Source organism: Trichechus manatus, unplaced genomic scaffold (assembly GCF_000243295.1).
Source record: "Trichechus manatus latirostris isolate Lorelei unplaced genomic scaffold, TriManLat1.0 scaffold00027, whole genome shotgun sequence".
Lineage (NCBI taxonomy): Eukaryota > Metazoa > Chordata > Mammalia > Sirenia > Trichechidae > Trichechus > Trichechus manatus.
In genome coordinates this window covers 22,821,155-22,840,657 of record NW_004443963.1, presented here as the reverse complement: position 1 = coordinate 22,840,657, position 19,503 = coordinate 22,821,155, and positions in this window count along the sequence as shown.

The window sequence follows — 19,503 nt, the reverse complement described above, 5'->3', positions numbered from 1 at the left end:
CCAGCCACTGCAGCAACCTGAGTCAGGAGAAGCCTCCAGCCTGACCCACGGACTTGGGACTTACTAGCCTCTACAACCACATGAGCTATTTCCTTGATATAAATCTCTCTATATATACATATATGCTTTACTAGTTTTCCTTTTCTAGAGAACCCAGTCTAAGGTAGAGCCCCTTCAAGCTTGCTCTTTTATTTTTTTGACATGTCTCCATCATTTTTTGAGCATTTCTACACTTTCTAGTACAACTAGATATTCCAGGTTCATCTTGTACTTTTCCTTTCCCAGTCCTGGAATCAGTCCTTTCTCCTAAGAACAATGGTTCTTTTTAGTACAGAATGGTGTTTAGAAACCAATACTAGGTGTGATGAATACTATTGGGGTGTCTCTGTTCCCAGGCCCTCTCAGCAAATAGAATTAGGGAATATATACATATACACACATATGCATACATATGCATATTTACAGAGCCCTAGTAGCATAGTAGTTAAGAGCTCAGCTGCTAACCAAAGGTCGGCAGTTCAAATCCACCAGCCACTCCTTGGAAAACCTATGGGGCAGTTCTACTCTGCCTATAGGGTCACTATGAGTCAGAACCGACTCGATAGCACCTAACAACAACAACATGTGCATTTACACCTTTATTTCTATATCTCTTTTTATGTATAGTAAAAGTTAGACATTCACATTGCTACCTCCAATTCTAAGCTAATGTTACAGGGCTCATTCTTATTTTCTCTTTTTCCATAGTTAGGACCCTTCTCTGGCAGCAAGACCTGGCTCCCTTTATCTTCAATATGTTTATTTACTTGACCAATTCCCACTATATATAAGCAATGTCCTATTGCTATTGCTGCCCACCTTCCCCCCACACCATGTATGCCCTTCTTTACCCTGCTTGGACTCCAACACCCCATACCACAGCTGCCCCCACATAGATGCCCTCTTCACCCTCCTAGGTTCCAGCACCCTACAGTGGACCACTGGTGTTGCTAATCTCAATGGACTCCTATGTTCACCACCTAATGGTTTTTTAGACTGAATTATTCAAGAAGGAAGAAAGAAAGAAAGAAAGGCAGAGAGGCTCAATTATTTAAAAAAAAATATTTTATTGTGTTTTCGATGAAAGTTTACATAGGAAATTAGGTTCTTATTTAACAATTTCTATACATATTGTTCATTGACATTGGTTATATTCCTCACAATGTATCAGCATTCTTGTTATTTCCATTTTGGTTATAATTATTTTTTAATTAAGAAGAAAAAAGCATCCAATCATTCTCATTCTTGTTTGTCATTCACAGGAGTATTGTTGACTAATCTCCTACTGTGGCAGAAAGGAAACCAGCTTTCATTATTAGACTAACCAAAAACCAAACCTGTTGCCGTTGAGTCGATTCCGACTCATAGCGATCCTATAGGACAGAGTAGAACTGCCCCATAGATTTTCCGAGGAGTGGCTGGTGGATTCCAACTGCTGACCTTTTGGTTAGCAGCGCAGTTCTTAACCAATGCACCACCAGTGCTCCATTATTAGACTAGGTGTGGCTAATTTGTTCCCATGATAACATTTTTAATGGCTTACAGAGTGCTTAGTCATCTAGTGCTGCTATGACAGAAATACCACAAGTGGATGGCTTTAACAAAGAGAAGTTTTATTCTCTCACAGTCCAGTAGGCTGCAAGTCCAAATTCAGGGCGTCAGCTCCAAGGGAACGCTTTCTCCATCAGCTCTGGAGGAAGGTCCCTGTCATCAATCTTCCCTAGGTCTGGGAGCTTCTCTGCACAGGAACCTCAGGTCCAAAGGACATGCTCTGCTCCAGGCACTGCTTTCTTGGTGGTATGAGGTTCACCTGTGTGAACCTCTGTTTTATATCTCAAAAGACATTGGCTTAAGACACTATCCAATCTTGTACACCTCATCAGTATAACTGCCACTAATCCATTTTATTAGATCATAGTGATTGAATTTGCCACACATAAAGAAATCACATCCAATCACAAAATGGTACACAATTATGCAATACTGGGAATCATGACCCAGCGAAGTTGACAGATATTTTGGGGGGACACAATTCAATCCATGACACAGAGCTACACCAAAAGGAACCATATTTGAGGTTCTTAGCTATAAAACTTTAGGAAACAGAATAAAATAGCTGAGCCCAAGAGAGCTACCAGAGACTCAGTATTACTCTGTCATCTTTGACCAAGTCTGAAGAGTTAACAAACTTCTGCCAGATAAGTTGCCCGAGGTGCTTATAGGAAGCCAAGCCTGCAGGTTTTGCTGTACTGAATCAGGCTTAAGATTTAAGAGATATATCGGATGAGGATTTCCAGACCTGGACCTACAATGAATGATAAATATTTCATGCATATTTAGGGAGGCAGCAATGATTAAAAGTATGGACTCCAAAGGCAGACATCCTGGGTTCGAGTCCTCCTGTCGTACTGACTAGAAGCGGGACATTGTTAAAGTTACTCGGCCAATTTGTGCCTCAGCTTCTTCATTTTTAAAATAGAGACTCTATTTCATAGGGTTGTTTGAGAGGGTTAAATAATACCTTTAGAACAATGTCTAGTAGTAGCGGTGCATTTGCCTTAAAAATAAAGACATTTACGTTTCAGGGACTCAGTGCACAGACAATTTTCAAGACTATGTACCTAATTTCGTATTCATAATTTTTAAATCTTTTTTTAAAAGAGGACTCTCCAAATTGTATAAGCTTCAAGCCCCTTCCCCCCAACCTGGGCCTACCCCTGTTGTCACAGATTGAACTGTGTCCCCCAGAAATATCTTATCAGCTTGGCTGGGTCATGATTCCCAGTATTGTATAGTTGTGTACCATTTTGTAATCTGATGTGATTTCCTTATGTGTTGTAAATTCAATCACTATGATCTAATAAGATGGATTAGCGGCAGTTATACTGACAAGGTATACAAGATTGGATAGCGTTTTAAGCCAATGTCTTTTGAGACATAAAAGAGAGAAGTGAGCAGAAACACATGGGAAAGCAAGTGCTGGGAGTAGAGCATGTCCTTTGGACCCAAGGTTTCTGTGCTGAGATCCTCCTAGACCTATGGAAGACTGATGCATCAGAAGGACCTTCCTCCAGAGCTGACAAGAGAGGAAGCCTTCCCCTGGAGCTGACGCCCTGAATTTGGACTTGTAACCTACTAGACTGTGAGAGAATAAGTTTCTCTTTGTTAAAGCTATCCACTTATGGTATTTCTGTTACAGCAGCACTAGATGACTAAGACATCTGTCTCGCACAAAGTAAGTGCTCAGTAAATGTTAGCTTTTATTACATTTAATATTAATAATGGTCCTCCAAGACGAGATGAGAAGGCAGAGAGGGTCAGGAGCTGGTTGAACGGACACGGGAAATCCAGGGTGGAAAGGAAGAGTGTGCTGTCACAGTATAGGGAGAGCAAGTAGGGTCACAAAACAATGTTTGTATGAGAGACTGACTTGAACTGTAAACTTTCACTTAAAGCACAACAATTAAAAAAAAAAGTAAAAAAAAGAATGGTCCTCCAAGATGTTTTTGTGTTTTGTTTTCTTTGTTTGCTTTTCAGCTGCCCCATCTTATAGAAGGCAAGCTATAATGTAGTACATTTCTTTCACCCATTCATCCATTTAAAAAATGTTTACTGAGTGCCTGCTTGTGGCCAAGACAGACACACATATAAATAATTACAATATAATGTGTTAATTGCTATAATAAACATATGTACAGCCACACAGGTGAAGGAACAACAAACTCTAGAGCGGGAGAACAAAGTTAGGCTTTTGACTGAGCTGTTTTATGGATAAATATGAGTGTGCGGGTGGAGGATTATTCAGTTTGAGGGAACATATTCAAAGGCCTTAATTCATTGATTGAACTAATAATTATTAAGTATTCACGTTATGCCAAAGCACATTCTGGGGACTGGGGATACAGTCATAAACAATAAACAATTCAGGCAAGGGCTGGGCTTTCATAGAGCTTACATTCCAGTAGTGAGGAACATTAATATGGTAATGTGATAGAGTGTCACACAAATGTGTGAGTGTGTGCCTGTCCATTCTAAACTGAATGGTAAGAAAAGGTCTTTCTGAGGAAGAAACGTTTCAGGTGAGGTTTGAATGACAAGGAGTCAGACATGAGAAGATTGTGGCTGGGGAGCACGCTTTTCATGCACAGGAAAGAACCAGTACAAAGTATCCAGATGAGAATGAGCTGAGAGTCTTTAAGGACAAAAAAGATGGTTAGTCGCTCTCAAGGGGATCACTAACTACTGGCATTTTAAAAGGAATGATTCTTCACTGTGCTGAATGCTTAGCCTACCTAGCCGCTGGTGTAAAAATGGCGCATGGAATCAGACCTCGCCTTGCTTCCGGAGAGGGGAGGAAAGCGAATCAAGATCAACATCAGCCCACGGCTGATTCCTATGAGGTGGAGTCAAACATACCTTCACCCTCCAACTTTTTTACCAGTTCTGACACTAGCATCCCTCCCACGGCATTCTCTACTTCTCTACTGGGTTTGATAATTCATTACAGTGGCCATACAGAAGTCACAGACAATACTCACAATTAAGGGGTTTATTAGAGAAATAATAGGTTATAATTCAGGATCAGGAACGACTTAGGATTCAGTTCTTTGATCAGGACAGCTTCTTCTTTGCCATGTATGCGGGCAGGCCTTTCTCTGGCTATCAGCCTCTCTGGCTCAAGACCTCTCTAGCTCTTGGCCTCTCTGAATCTTGGCCTCTCGGCCTTGTCTCTGCCCTGCTCAGGCAAGTGTTACAAAGCTCTTTAGCTCCACCAATAAGTGCCCAGAGGCACCCTACTCTGTGAGTAAACCTTGTCCCAAAGGTGCTCAGCTCTCTCTCGCTCCTTGCATCAGGGAGCCTAGTTCCACTGTTGCTGCCAAGGGCATGGAGACCCTCCGGACTCAATGGGTCCTTATCTTTCTCTTGTAAGAGTACACAGAGGAGACAATTTTTGAGTTTAGCTCTAAAAGGTTTATTTCACTTGTGGCAAGTAAAAGGAGTCAGTGGGGGCTCATGTCTCTCCAAAAGACTGACTCCAAGGGGAAAGCAAGGCTAGGGCTTATATGGGTTTGGTGGCAATGAATATTCAGTGGGTTTCTTTTAAGGGGTGGGTACTTCTCGGAATGGTGGTGCAGACTAATTAGGTTACGCGCCCGTCTGGAATCCAAGATGGAACCTGCTGATATTCACGATGGAGTCCCCTCAGCAGCCCTTGGCATCACTTATAATGGGATATGGTGCAGGTGCACTGATCTTCTGCATTACTTCGCCCCCTTTGGTGGGCCAAAACAGCAGTCACACTTTGTTCTTCTGCGCATGCGGAGCCTGTAAGAAGGGGAAAGGGACTAGGAAAACACTAAGGAGGAAGTAGTAATTCATGGGTTGTTCTAACCTTATTTTAAGTTGACAGGAAGTGGTTCCTGTTTACCCAACTTGTAGGTGGTAGTCTTTTAACAGTTCTTTTATTCTGCCAGCATAGCTAATCCTATCTGTCTCACCACCAAGTGCCTGAAGGCACCCCACTCCACCAGTAAGCCTCCTGCGTGAAGAAGCTCACCTCTCTTGCTCTGTGGGTTAGCACACGCACTGTAGCCACCTTGCTCCATGGCCAGAAAGCCCACTGCACCATCTCACGTGGTCTCCTGGTTCTGCTCCTGCAGTTTCTCTGTTGCCGCTTCTCTCAGTCTTGTGCTGTATCCGGCATTACAGCTGTCTGCCTCCTAGGTCTAGGAGGTTCTCAGCACAGGGACCCCAGGTCCAAAGGATGCACTCCATTCCTAGCTCTTCTTTCTTGGTGGTAGTGTGGTCTCCCCACTAGCGTCTAGGATTGGCTCTCTTTTAAGCCTAGCAGGATGACAAAACTGACCAATCCCCTCATTAGGGTTCCATACACCTTATTTGCATGTTCTCACCCCCACAAGGGTTCCATGCATCTTATTTGCATTGTTATTAAGCTGTCCAATCCCCTTGGTGGTCCACAAGCACCTTATTTGCATAGTACCAGTCAATCACTGTGTGGGAGTTACAAGATCGTGCATGGCCAAAAAAGGCCATATTAAGTAATTCACTGCATTGCACCTGACTCTAAATGCTGGTAGCTTGCCCCCCACCCCAGTCAGTGTGACAATCAAAAATGTCCTCATACATTTCTACAAGCCTTGAGAAACTGGTAACACTACCCTACTACTCTATCAGTAAATCCTGGTAGCACCATTACTGAATATTTTGATCAAAGACTTGACAGAAGAAATCTGATCAAAAGAGGGAGAAATGCAGAACAGAATTTTAAATTCTCAGGGAATCCAGACTTTATGGAGCCATGGAGGCTGGATGAAACCCCAAAACTATTGCCTTGAGATAATCTTTAAACCTTAAACCAAAAATATTCCCTGAAGTCTTCTTAAAACAAAACAATACTTTACTTTAACTGGTAAAGAATGTCTGCCTTGAGCATTGTGTTCTTTTAAGTAATTATATGTGATCAAATTGACAACAGCAACTTGAAAGGTTAGATGAGAAGCTTAGAGGGCAGTGAGTTTATGTTAACAGTGGAGGAATAATTTGGAAAAGGATAGCAAGAATGTTTGCACAACTTGAAGAATGTAATCAATGCCACTGCATCATACATGTAGAAATTGTTGAATTGGTGTATGTTTTGCTGTATGTATTTTCACAAAAAAAAAACCCCAAAATAAATAAATTATTTCATAAAAAGGAAATCCTGGTAGCAAGGGCCTCGAATTGCCAAAACATTTTTGAAAAAGAAGAACAAAGTTGGAGAACTCACACAACTCTATTTCTATTTCAAGATTTACTATAAAGTTATAGTAATCAACTCAGCTGGTGCCTTGAATTTGAATTTCTAGCCTCCTAAAAATAAACTGTGAGAAAATAAATTTCCGTCTGTTAAAGCCACCCATTTGTGGTATTTCTGTTACAGCAGCCCTATGTAACTAAGACACTAGCCACATATGGTCAATTGAATTTTGACAAAGGTTCCAAGTTAATTCAATGCAGAAAAAGTCTTTTCAAAAAATGGTGTTGAAACAATTAGACATCTGTCTGCAAAAAAAGAACCTCAACCCATACCTTGTACCACATACAAAAATCAACTTGAAATGAATGATAGACATAAACATAAAATCAAAACTATAAAACTTCTAGAAGAAAACGGCTGAAAATCTTTGTGACTTGGGTTAGGCAAAGATTTCTTAGCTAGGACACAAAAAATACAAACCAAAAAAATATATATATATAAATTTGGATATCATTAAAATTAAAACTGTCTGTTCTTCAAAAGACACTGTATAAAAAATGAAAAGACAAGGTACAAACTGGGAGAAAATATTTGCAAAACATATATCTAATAATGGACTGCTATCCAGAATATATAAAGAACTCTCATAACTCAATAATAAGAAAACAAACACATAGTTCTTAACATGGGCAGAAGTTTTGAATAGACACTTCACCAAATAAGAAATACAGATGGCCAAACACTTCAAGGGACAGAGTAGCAGGGGCAGGGGTCTGGGGACCATAGTTTTGGGGGACATCTAGATCAACTGGCATAACAAAGTTTATTAAGAAAATATTCTGCATCCCACTTTGGTGAGTGGCGTTTGGGGTCTTAAAAACTTGAGAGCAGCCATCTAAGATGCATCAATTGGTCCTAACCCACCTGGAGCAAAGGAGAATGAAGAACACCAAAGACATGAGGCAAATATTAGCCCAAGAGACAAAAAAGGCCACATAAACCAGAGACTCCATCAGCCTGAGACCAGAAGAACTAGATGGTGCCCAGCTACCATCAATGACCCCAGAAGACATGGCCCCTGGACTCTCTGTTAACCCAGAACTAAAACCATTCCTGAAGTCAACTCTTCAGACAAAGATTAGACTGGACTATAAAAAAACATAAAATAATACTTGTGAAGAGTGTGCTTCTTAGTTCAAGTAGGTACATGAGACTAAATGGGCAGCTCCTGTCCAGAGGCAGGATGAGATGCAAGAAAGGGATAGCAGCTGGTTGAATGGACATGGGAAATCCGGGGTGGAAAGGGGGAATGTGCTGTCACATTATAGGGATTGTAACTAGGGTCACATAACAATATATGTATAAATTTTTGTATGAGAAACTAAATCGAACTGTAAACTTTCACCTAAAGCACAGTTAAAAAAAAAAAGAGAGAAAGAAACAGATGGCAAATAAGCACATGAAATGCCGAACATCATTAGTCCTTTTGGAAATGCAAATTAAAACCACAGTGCAATACCACCACACACCCACTAGAATGGCTAAAATGAAAAACACAGAGAATACAAAGTGCTGACGGGGATGAGGAGCAACTAGAAGTCTAGTACACTACTCCTAGGAATGAAAAATGTTATGTCCACTTTGGAAAATATTTTGACAGTTTTTATAAAGTTACACACACTTACCATATAACCCAGAAATCCCACTCCTAGATATTTACCCCAAAATCCAACACCAAATACATTGCCACTGAGTCAATTCTGACTCATAGCAACCCTACAGGACAGAGTAGAACTGCCCCATAGTATTTTCAAGGCTGTAATCTTTATGGAAGCTGACTGCAGCATCTTTCTCCCAAGGTGGGTTGGAACCACCAACCTTCTGGTTAGCTGAGTGCTTAACCACTGTGCCACCAGGGGTCCTAGGTATTTACCCAGGAGAAATAAAAACATGTCCACACAAAGACCAGTACACGAATACTCATAGCAGCTTTATTATAATAGTTTCGAACTGGAAATCGGAGCCCTGGTGGCGTAGTGGTTAAGAACTATGGCTGCTAACCACAAGGTTGGCAGTTTGAATCCACCAGCCACTCCTTGAAAACCCTATGGGGCAGTTCTACCCTGTCCTATAAGGTGGTTATGAGTCGGAACTGACTCGACAGCACCTAACAACAACAAACTAGAAATCACCTAAATGTCTATCAAACGGTGAATGGATAAACTAATACATCTATACAATAAAATACTTCTCAGCAATAAAAAAGAATGATACATGCAACAATATGGATGAATCTCAAAAGCATTATGCTAAATGAAAGAAGCCACACACAAAAGCCTACATGTTGTGTGATGCCATCTAATGACATTCTAGAAAAGGCAAAAACTACAGGGACAGGAATCTGATCAGTGGCTGCTAAGGGCTGTGTTTGTGGTGTGGTCTGTGTGTGGAGGGGGGACTGAGTATACAGCAGCACAAGAGAACTTGTTAGGGTGATAGAAATCTCCTATGTCTCAATTGTAGTGGTTACATGATTGTATACATCTGTGAAAACTCAACAAACCATACACTTATAAATGGTGGTTTTTACTGTACATAAATTATTCAACAAAACTGAATTAAAAAAGAAACATCTCCTGAAGTTCACCCTTCAGCCAAAGATTAGACAGCTCTATAAAACAAACAATAACACAAGTGAGGAATGTTCAGTCAAGTATATGAGACCAAATGGGCAACACCTGCCCAAAAGCAATGACGAGAAGGCAGGAAGAGACAGGAGAAATGGATGGATGGTAACAGGGAACCTGGGGTGGGGAAGGGGAGAGTGTTGACATATCTTGAGGACTGCAATCAATGTCACAAAACAATTTGTGTATAAATTGTTAAATGGGAAACTAATTTGCTCTGTATACTTTCAACTAAAGCACAATTTAAAAAAACCACCACTGGTAGAGTATGGTTTTAAAACGTGTCTAAATTCTTTGACACTCCTCCTTTCCAAAGATGGAGTCTAATTCCACTTCCCTTGAGTGTGGGCTAGACTTAGTGACACACTTCTGGACCAGTGGCAAATTAGAGAAGAATGGGCCAGATGCCTCAGGCCTCCAGGCTTCTCAGCTTATTTGCTTAGGTGAAAGATTTAGGCTAAGGGTTGTCCTCTCCTGAGCTCCATAAGGAAAACCCAACAGAGGCCTCACCGGTCTCTGGAACGCCTAGTCCTTTCAGGCAGGGAGTCCCTTGCCAAAGCAAACAATCCCAGCTCTACAATTGTGCTCTGGCTGGGGTAGGGGAGAACAAAGATCCCTTTCTTTGCTTCCCCAACTCTGTGGCTCCGGCCAAAGGCACTGTTTACACAATCTTCCCTGGTGAAGAATTTGTTCCTTTTCTCTAGGTTGCAGCTGGAAAGATTGACTCCCTCCTTGCCTGTTCCTTTTCCCCAAGACCCCTGGTCAGGAAGAGTACCCAAAACCTGAATCTCCCACCCTCAGGAGAAGATGTCAGCACATTTAGAAGTAACTCCAGGCCCTTTTGTAATGTGACAGAGAACCTGGAGTTTTAGTGGCAGAAAGCACATCTGGCCAGGAAAAGAGAGGAGGCTAGAGAGATCAGGAGTCTTGGTTCCTTCCACTCCCAATTCTGTTTATTCTGCCCTGTCTCATTCCTAAGAGATTCCTAGGCTTTCCCAGGTCCATTTCTACAAGTGAATCTAATCAAAATCCAGGGCCAATTTGGGTTTCTTCTTTGAAAGGATGACAAGGTGGGTAGGATGAAAATCATGTTTTCTGGTGTGAGAAGTTTTTCTTTAGTCTTTAGTTTACTAATGCCAGCAGCCCAGATGTTTCCCCAAGCCCCATAAACAAAAACAGGAGGAAGAAAAGGAAACCCCAGAGTGGCAGAGTCTAATTTTAGCCCTGGTCAAGAACCCCAGTGTTAAGTTACTCTTGGTAAATTGGTAACTAAGAAACAGTGGAGACAGATAATTTACATGATCTAGGTCTCCAACAAGTGGTATTAAAACCAAATTTCACTTATTTTTATGACATCTCAGGGAGGCAGATAGTCTTTGCCTATTGCACACAAAGGAACTTGAAGCACAGGAAAAGTTAACTAAAAGCCATTCAGTGAGTGATTTGAACACTAGATTCTGGGACTTTCAATCTGGTTGACTCCACAGGGCTAAGCTGTTTTCTGAAAATTCTATGGGTCTTTTGCACTGCACAAATTTTCCCTGAGCTAAATCCCCACTGACTGTTTTGTTGCTAAGGGAGCTACGTACTAGCTGTTTGTTACCCTTTGCAGCTATGTTTTGGAAACTTAAAGTCCCTGTTTCACTTGTTGGGAGATGTGGAATCCCTTTTTCCTATTGGATTCCTTAGAGAGGCACCCCTGCATTGTCTTGCTGTGAAAATGTAGCTTCTTTTGAGATAGAACACTAGTACAAGAACCAAACCACCTTTAAAGGCAAGAATGAGAGGGGCTGCAAGTCTTTGTTTAGGCTCAGATACAATCCCTACATGTACACACACACACACACACACACACACACCCCACATACTCCCAACAGCAACTGCAGAGTTGGTTTCTGTAAAAACAGCTACACAGTTCCTGGAAGGCTCTAATCCGCACTGGTTAAAAATATCTATCCTGGGGGGCTGAGCCAACTATGCAGAGCCTGCCCAGAAACCCAGCAAATGAGCAGTGGAGTAAAATGAACCTAGGGGGAGGTAAAATGCTACGTATCTGCAAGATAACAGGGGTAGTAATTATGAGAAAAAATAGACCAATCATCTTCACAGAGAAATCTTAAAACTGTCTGGATTTGTCTTTTTCTCCCCTGTAATGTTATCCTGGCCTCCAAGAAGCAATGTGGTACAATGAAAGGAGCTTTGGTCATGGGTTTTTAATCTAGATAACCTCAAGGATCAAGTCATGTTTCTTGAATCTCTGAGCCTTAGTTTTCTTATATTTTAAAATAAGAAAAAAAAAAATCCATTTCACACAAATGAAACAGCTATAGTAAAAGAGGTTTGCGTACAATTTTTGTTTAAATGTCTTTTCTTGTTAGTTGTTGTTAGGTGCCGTCGAGTCGGGTCTGACTCACAGCGACCGTATGTGCAATAGAACGAAACACTGCCTGGTCCTGCGCCATCCTCATAATCATTGTTATGCTTGAGCCCATTGTAACAGCCACTGTGTCAATCCATCTCGTTGAGGGTCTTCCTCTCTTTTGCTGACCATCTACTTTACCAAGCATGATGTCCTTCTCTAGGGAGTGGTCTCTTCTGATAACAAATCCAAAGTATGGAGACGAAATCTCACCATCCGTGCTTCTAAGGAGCATTCTGGCTGCACTTCTTCCAAGACAGATTTGTTTGTTCTTCTGGCAGTTGGCAGTCCATGGTATACTCAATGTTCTTTGCCAACACCATAATTCAAAGGCATCAATTCTTATTTGGTCTTCTGTGTTTAGTCTTCCTAAACAATGACGTTAGGAGGCTGAGGGTCAGGTAAGTCATATTTTGAGTATCCTTTCAATACAACATTCAGATGAAACTTCATTCCTTTTACTACAGATTGGAAGACTGCATTTGTATTAGTTTTCTATTGCTGTGTGTCTTAGGCTGGGTTCTCTAGAGAAGCAAAACCAGTAAAGTGTATAAATACATATATATAGAGAGATTATACCAAGGAAACAACTCACGCGATTGTAGAGGCTAGAACGTCCCAAGTCTGTGGATCAGGGTACAGGCCTCTCCCAAGTCACACAGCCACAGAAGCTGGCAAGCCCAAGATCGGCAGGTCGGAGAGCAGGGCTCCTGCTCACAGGCTGTGTAGATCGACAAATCCCAGGTTCGGGAGATAAGCTGACAACTCAAGTCCCAAGAACGGGAGATGAGACAATAGGAAACAGCCGCAGGAGCCAGAGAAAGCAAAAAGCCAGAACGTCTGCTTATATTCAGATGTGGGCCACACCCCCAAGGAGACTCCCTTTCTTCTGACTGACTACTCACAGTATAGTCAATCATGGGAGTGATTACATTAAAATACTGAGAATCATGTCCCAGTCAAGTTGACACACAATCTTAACCATCACACTGTGTAACAAATTACTATAAAATTGTTGGCTTAAAACAACATCCGCTTTTTATCTCATTGGTATGTTGATTATAAGTCCAGGCAGGCTCAACTGGGTTCTCTGCTTAGGGTCTCACAAGGCTAAAGTCACGGTATCAGCCGAGCAGGGTTCTTATCTGGAGGCTGTGAAGAAGAATCCACTTCTAAGCTCATGTAGGTTCTTGGCAGAATTCAGTTCCTTGGGGTTGTAGGACTGAGGTCCCCATTTCCTTGCTGGCTGTTGGATGGGGAGAGTTAATCTCAGCTCTTAGAGGACATTCTCTAGTCCTTGCATTTGGTCCCCTCCATCTTCAAAGCCAGCAATAGCACATCAAATTCTTCTTGTGCTTCAAATCTTTTGGACTTCCCTTCTGCCACCAGTCAGAGAAAGCTTTCTGCTTTTAAGGTCTCATGTGATTAGATTAGGCTCACCCAGGCTATCAAACTATTGTAAAGTCACCTGGACTATACAAAATAACATAATCACAGGAGTGGCATCTTATCACATTCACAGATTCTGGGGATTAGAACAGGATATCTTTAGGGGTCATTTTAGAAATTCTGCCTACCACAGCATTTATTCAACAGGTGAAAAGAAACAGTCTCTTTTGGGGGAAAGAAAGAAAGTGGGAATAAACTACCTCCAACCAACAATTTACATCAATAAGAGAAGCCAAGCATTTGAGATGAGAGAAGACTGGCCTCATCCTTGGTATTCTACCCATAATGCCTTCCATTATTTCTTTTTTTCATTGCAGAGCCAAGCCACTTTATTTATTTTTATATTGTGCTTTCTTTACTTATTTATTTATTTATTTTTACTATTGTAGTTTAGATGGAGGTTTACAGAACAAACTAGCTTCTCATTAAACAGTTAGTACACATATTGCTTTGTGACATTGGTTACCAACCCCACAAGTCAACACTCTCCCTTGTAGACCTTGGGTTCCCTATTACCAGCTTTTCTGTCCCCTCCTGCCTTCTGGTCCTTGCCCCAGGGCTGGTGTGCCCATTTAGTCTCATTTTGTTTTTTGGGCCTGTCTAATCTTTGGCTGAAGGGTGGGCCTCAGGAGTGACTTCATTACTGAGCTAAAAGGGTGTCCAGGGGCTATACTCTCAGGGTTTCTGCAGTCTCTGTCAGGCCAGTAAGTCTGGTCTTTTTTTGTGAGTTAAAATTTTGTTCTACATTTTTCTCCAGCTCTGTCCAGGACCCTCTATTGTGATCCCTGTCACAGCAGTCGGTGGTGGTAGCTGGGCACCATCTAGTTGTACTGGACTCAGTCTGGTCTTTCCACCATTTCTAAAGTGGCTGCTTTGATCACAATACACAAACAGTGCCTTGAGGTAAATGCACAAAAATAAAGAAATTTTAAGCAATGAAAGACATTTTAAGGAATGCCTGAGGACTGAAAGATCTTCCCATGTATTAGTTTTCCTAATCAAACAATGAGAACACAAAGCTGTCCAGGACTGTGTCCTAAGAATACATGTTAGAAAATGCATGGTACTTTTAGATATGGCTCAATGAATGAAGTTTCATTCCTCAAAACTTGGGAACTAGGACAATATTCTGTACTCACCAGTGTGATGCTACTACTCTTCCTTTTTCTGTTTCGGAATTCAACTTGATTATTCCTTCTTGTCATTTCTCTTAAACGAAGACACAGAACTGTCTCTAGTTTCCTTGGCACCAACTCAAACTAAATCACCAGTATTTTTCCTGAGCTTTCTCATCCTGATGACCTTGAGAAGCCCTCAAACTAATAAATCCATCCCTGAAAGGGAGGCTGGAACAAGGCTCCTCATTACTGCTGTTTAGCATTTAGATGATTTTTGAAGGACATCATTTACTTCTAATTAGGATGGCACAAATCTACTGACACTCCTTCCCTGGTGCTGAAGAAACACAACTGACTCTTGAAGAGATAGGAATAAGAAGAGGGAATTAGGCCTCACTCCCTTCAGCATCCCTGGGTTCTCTCCCCAGGTGCTTTATGGCCAGACTTCATAAATTTTGGATGGTCAGTTTCCTTTTGTAAGCCTACCGGAAAAAAGAGAAGTAGCCTGTGATAATTAAGATTATGTGTCAAGTTGGCTGGGCCATGATTCTCAATGATGTAATTTGGCAGTTATGTAATAATGTAGCCATCCATGATATGATCCGCCTATCAGTTGTAAGGGGAGTTTCCTCGGGGCTGTGGCCTGCATCCAATATATATATGGACATTCTGGCAAAGCTCACTTACTTATTCTGGGTCCTGCATCTGGCTCATCATGATCTGATCTCTGGTTCTTGGGACTTGAGCTAGCAGCCTACTGTACTGCCTGCCAATGTCAGGATTCGTCAGCCTCCACAGCCTGTGAGCCAGCAACCTGCCATCTAACCTGCCGATCTTGGGTTTGTTAGCCCTTGCATCTATGACAGTCAGGAGAAGCCTGCAGTCTGACCCACAGACTTGGGACTCTCTAGCATCTACAACCGTGTGAGTCATTTCCTTGAGATCAGTCTCTCTCTCTCTCTATATATATATGCACTTTACTGGTTTTGCTTCTCTAGAGAACCCATCCTATAGTGATTTCCCCAGTTCCAGAATGTATAATTGGAATAGGCATACTCAGCAACCGGTAGAACCCTGGATCCCTGACATGTGGAGTAAGGGCTATCATGGTAGGAAAAGCCAAGTGGAAGCCACTGGAACTGCCCCTACCTAGGAAAATAGTAAACCAAAACCAGTACCATATTCCTGGAGGGATTGCAGGGATTAGTGCCACAATAAATGACTTGAAGGATGCAGGGGTGGTGATTCCCACGACATCCCCATTCAACTCCCCTATTTGGCCTGTGCAAAAAACAGATGGATCTTGGAGAATGATGGTGGATTAATGTAAACTTAACCAGGTGGTGACTCCAGTTGCAGTTGTTGTTCCAGATGTGGTTTCATTGCTTGAGCAAATTATAATATATCTTCTAGTAATTTATATGCAGCTATTGATTTGGCCAATGCCTTTTTTCTCAATTCTAGTTTCAAAGGATCATCAGAAGCAGTTTGCCTTCAATTGGCAAAGCCAGCAATACACCTTCACTGTCCTACCTCAGAGGTATTAAGACACCTAACTACAACTTTCCAGCCATATGTCATAATTAATTCGCAGGGGACACTGAGTCCATGGGCTCAGCAACATGAACTTGCACTCACCAAGGTTGACTTGGCTACAGCCACTGTTGAATGCCCAATTGGCCATCAGAGGCCAACACAGAGTCCCTAACAAGTCACCATTCCTTGAGGTGATCAGACAGCAACCTGGTGACAGGTTGATTACATTGGATTACTTCCATCATGGAAGGCAGCGTTTCATTCTTACTAGGATAGACAAGTACTCTGGTTACGGATTTGCCTTCACGGCATGCAATGCCTCTGCAAAACTACCATCTGTGGACTCCCAGAATGCCTTATCCACTGTCATGGTATCCCACACAGCATTGTCTCAGATCAAGGGACTCACTTCACAGCCAATGAAGTATGGCAATGGGCCCATGCTCATGAAATTCACTGGTCTTACCATGTTCCCTGACATCCTGAAGCAGCTGGCTTGATAGAACATGGCATGGTCTTCTAAAGATACAATTACAGCAACAGCTAGATGGCAACACACTTTGCAGGGTTGGGTCAATGTTCTCCAAGAGGCTATATGTATTCTAAACCAGCATCTAATGCATGGTGCTGTTTCTTCCATAGACAGGATTCATGTTTCCAGGAATCAAGGGGTAAAAATGGGAGTGGTACCACCCACTATTACCCCTAGTGATCCATTCACAAAATTTTTGCCTCCTGTTCCTGTGACCCTATGATCTGCGGGTCTAGAGGTCTTAGTTCCAAAGGGAGGAATTCTCACAGCTGGAGACACAACACAGATTCCATTGAACTGCAAGTTAAGAATGCCACCCAGCCACCCTGGGCTCCTCATTTGCCTCTGGATCAACAGGCAAAGAAGGGAGTTACCATATTGCCTGGTGTGATTGACCCTGGGGAAATTGGATTGATCATGCATAATGGAGGTAAAAGAGTATGTCTGGAATGCAGGAGATCCCTTAGGGTATCTCTTAGTACTACCATGCCCTGTGATTAAAATCAATGGAAAACTACAGCAACCCAATTCTGACATGATTACTAACGGCCCAGACCCTTCGGGAATGAAGGTTTGGGTCACTCCACCAGGCAAAGAGCCATGGCCTGCTGAGGTGCTTGTGGAGGGCAAAGGAAATATGGAAGGGGTGGTAGGAGACAGTAGTTCTAAATACCAGTTACCAACATGTGACCAGTTGCAGAAACAAGGACTGTAACTGCTGTATTTCTTCCTTGTATGTGTGCATCAAATAGTTTTGTTTTCTTCACTTATAAAATATAAGATGTAAACAGGACTAGTGTGTGTTTGGTTGTACGCATGTTAGTTGTATCACATTTGCTGTAAGTATGACTTTATAATTGTCTTTATTCAGAGATTATGTATAGTTTAAGGAGATGTTTACAGGTGCCAAGATGACAAGGGGTGGACTGTGATGTCACAGTGTTAACTTGGCTGGGCCATGATTCTGTTTTGGCAGTTATGTAACCATGTAGCTTGCCAGTTACGTGATGATGTCATCTGGCAGTTATGTAATGATGTAGTCATCCTCCATGATGTGACTGGCCAATCAGTTGTAAGGGGCATTTCCTCCAGGGTATGGCCAGCATCCAATATGTATATAGGCATTCGAGCAAAATTCACTTGCTCTTTCTGGATCCTGCATCCAGCTCATCATCATCTGACCTCTGATTCTTAGGACTTGAGCCAGCGGCCTGTCTTGCCTGCTGCTTTTGGGATTTGTCAGTCTCCACAGCCTGTGAGCTAGCAGCCTACTGTCTTACCTGCCAATCTTGGGATTCGTTGGCCTGTACAGCCCATGAACCAGCAGCCTGCTGTCTGACCTGCCAATTTTGGGTTCATCAGCCCCTGCAGCTACGTCAATCAGAAGTCTCTAGCCTGATGCCTGACCCAGAGACTTGGGATGTGCCAGCGTCTACAACTGCATGAGCCATTTCCTTGAGATAAATCTCTCATATATACACTTCACTGGTTTTCCTTCTCTAGAGAACCCAGCCTAAAACACTATCTATAGTATTCCTTTACTAATATACTCTAAGCTCCAAAGAGACTGAGAATAAAGCAAATTATAATCAATATATTCATTGAACTTTGATGGTATTATCTTTTCCAAATGCTCAAGGTACCTTTGTGTACACTTGAATAAGCTCTGGTAGGAAAATTATTATCTAGAAACTGAGGCCCTAGAAAGTGATTGGTTAGTGATCTGCCCAATGTCAGAGGTGGCTAGTGGTAGAACAGAGATTAGAACTCAACTCTCTTGATTTCAAATCATGTGCTGTCTCTTAAAACTACAAGGACAAGTACAAAGATTTCATACTATAATATTGCTCAAAGTTGGAGAGATCTTCAGAATATTGCTCTTAGACTTGTTTCTCTACTAAAACATAGTAATCCTCTACCCCAAGTTGTTGGCAAACTGGATTGCCAATAAATATCTCTTGGGGCCTAAATCTAAAAGGATCCAGGTCGCTTGACTCCTCCTGAAGAGATCTGTTTCCAAGTTTCTTACAACATCATCTCATCATACACCTCAGAGAGAACAAAAACAAAGTGGGGCACTTAGTCTTGCTCTCTCCAAGTACCTAAGTTGTGAAGGGGTTAGCTAGACTCAATTCTAAAGAAAGGGGCAAGAAAAGAAAACACAGACACTCGATGACTCATGAAGGGTTGAGGCAGCAGAGGATACTACCAGAAGTTCAAATTCAAGTGACAGAAGCAAAGGGAGGGTTCATCTCCAAATTTGTTGATACCTCTAACCAACTCTTTGCGGGAGGAAGCAGGAAGTCAGGACCTGTTCTTTTAAGATCCACTTAGAGCCCTACAATCTAGAAAATAGTTATCTGGGGATAGTACAGCAATCTGGAAGCAAACCCTTGATCACAATAGCAAAAGGGCAAGGGTGAATGATTTGGAATTACTTTTGGGGGTCAAGCCCCTGCCCCAGACTTTTACAGTCACTGACTGAACTGAAACAAAAACTGTTGAGATCATCTACACTGTCATTTCTAAGTTACTTCAAGCAAGTGTAAAATAAGGATTATTCCAAGTTTATATAGTTTTAGATGTACATAATTCCTCAACTTTATACTGACTCCACAGTCTAAAGTCCCTCTTGAGGCATTTTTAAAAGAAAACGTTTATTTTTGCTTAGTGTGCCCTCTTCCTCCTTGCTTGGGAAAATGTCACACTCATGAGAGACAAGGAGCTTGGGGAGAGTCACATAAGACCAATAGTGTGATAGTCTCATACTCTAGACCCCAGCTGTACTTCCAGCTCTGCCAGTGAATGCTTTGTCCTCTCAAAGTCTGTTTCCTCATTTGTGAAGTGAGGGGATTGGACTGAGTGATTAAATAAAAATTCCCCTAAGCACTTGGTACGTGAGATGCATGATGATACTTCTAGGGATACAAAGATGAGCATGGCATAGTCCCTGCCTCAAGAAACCA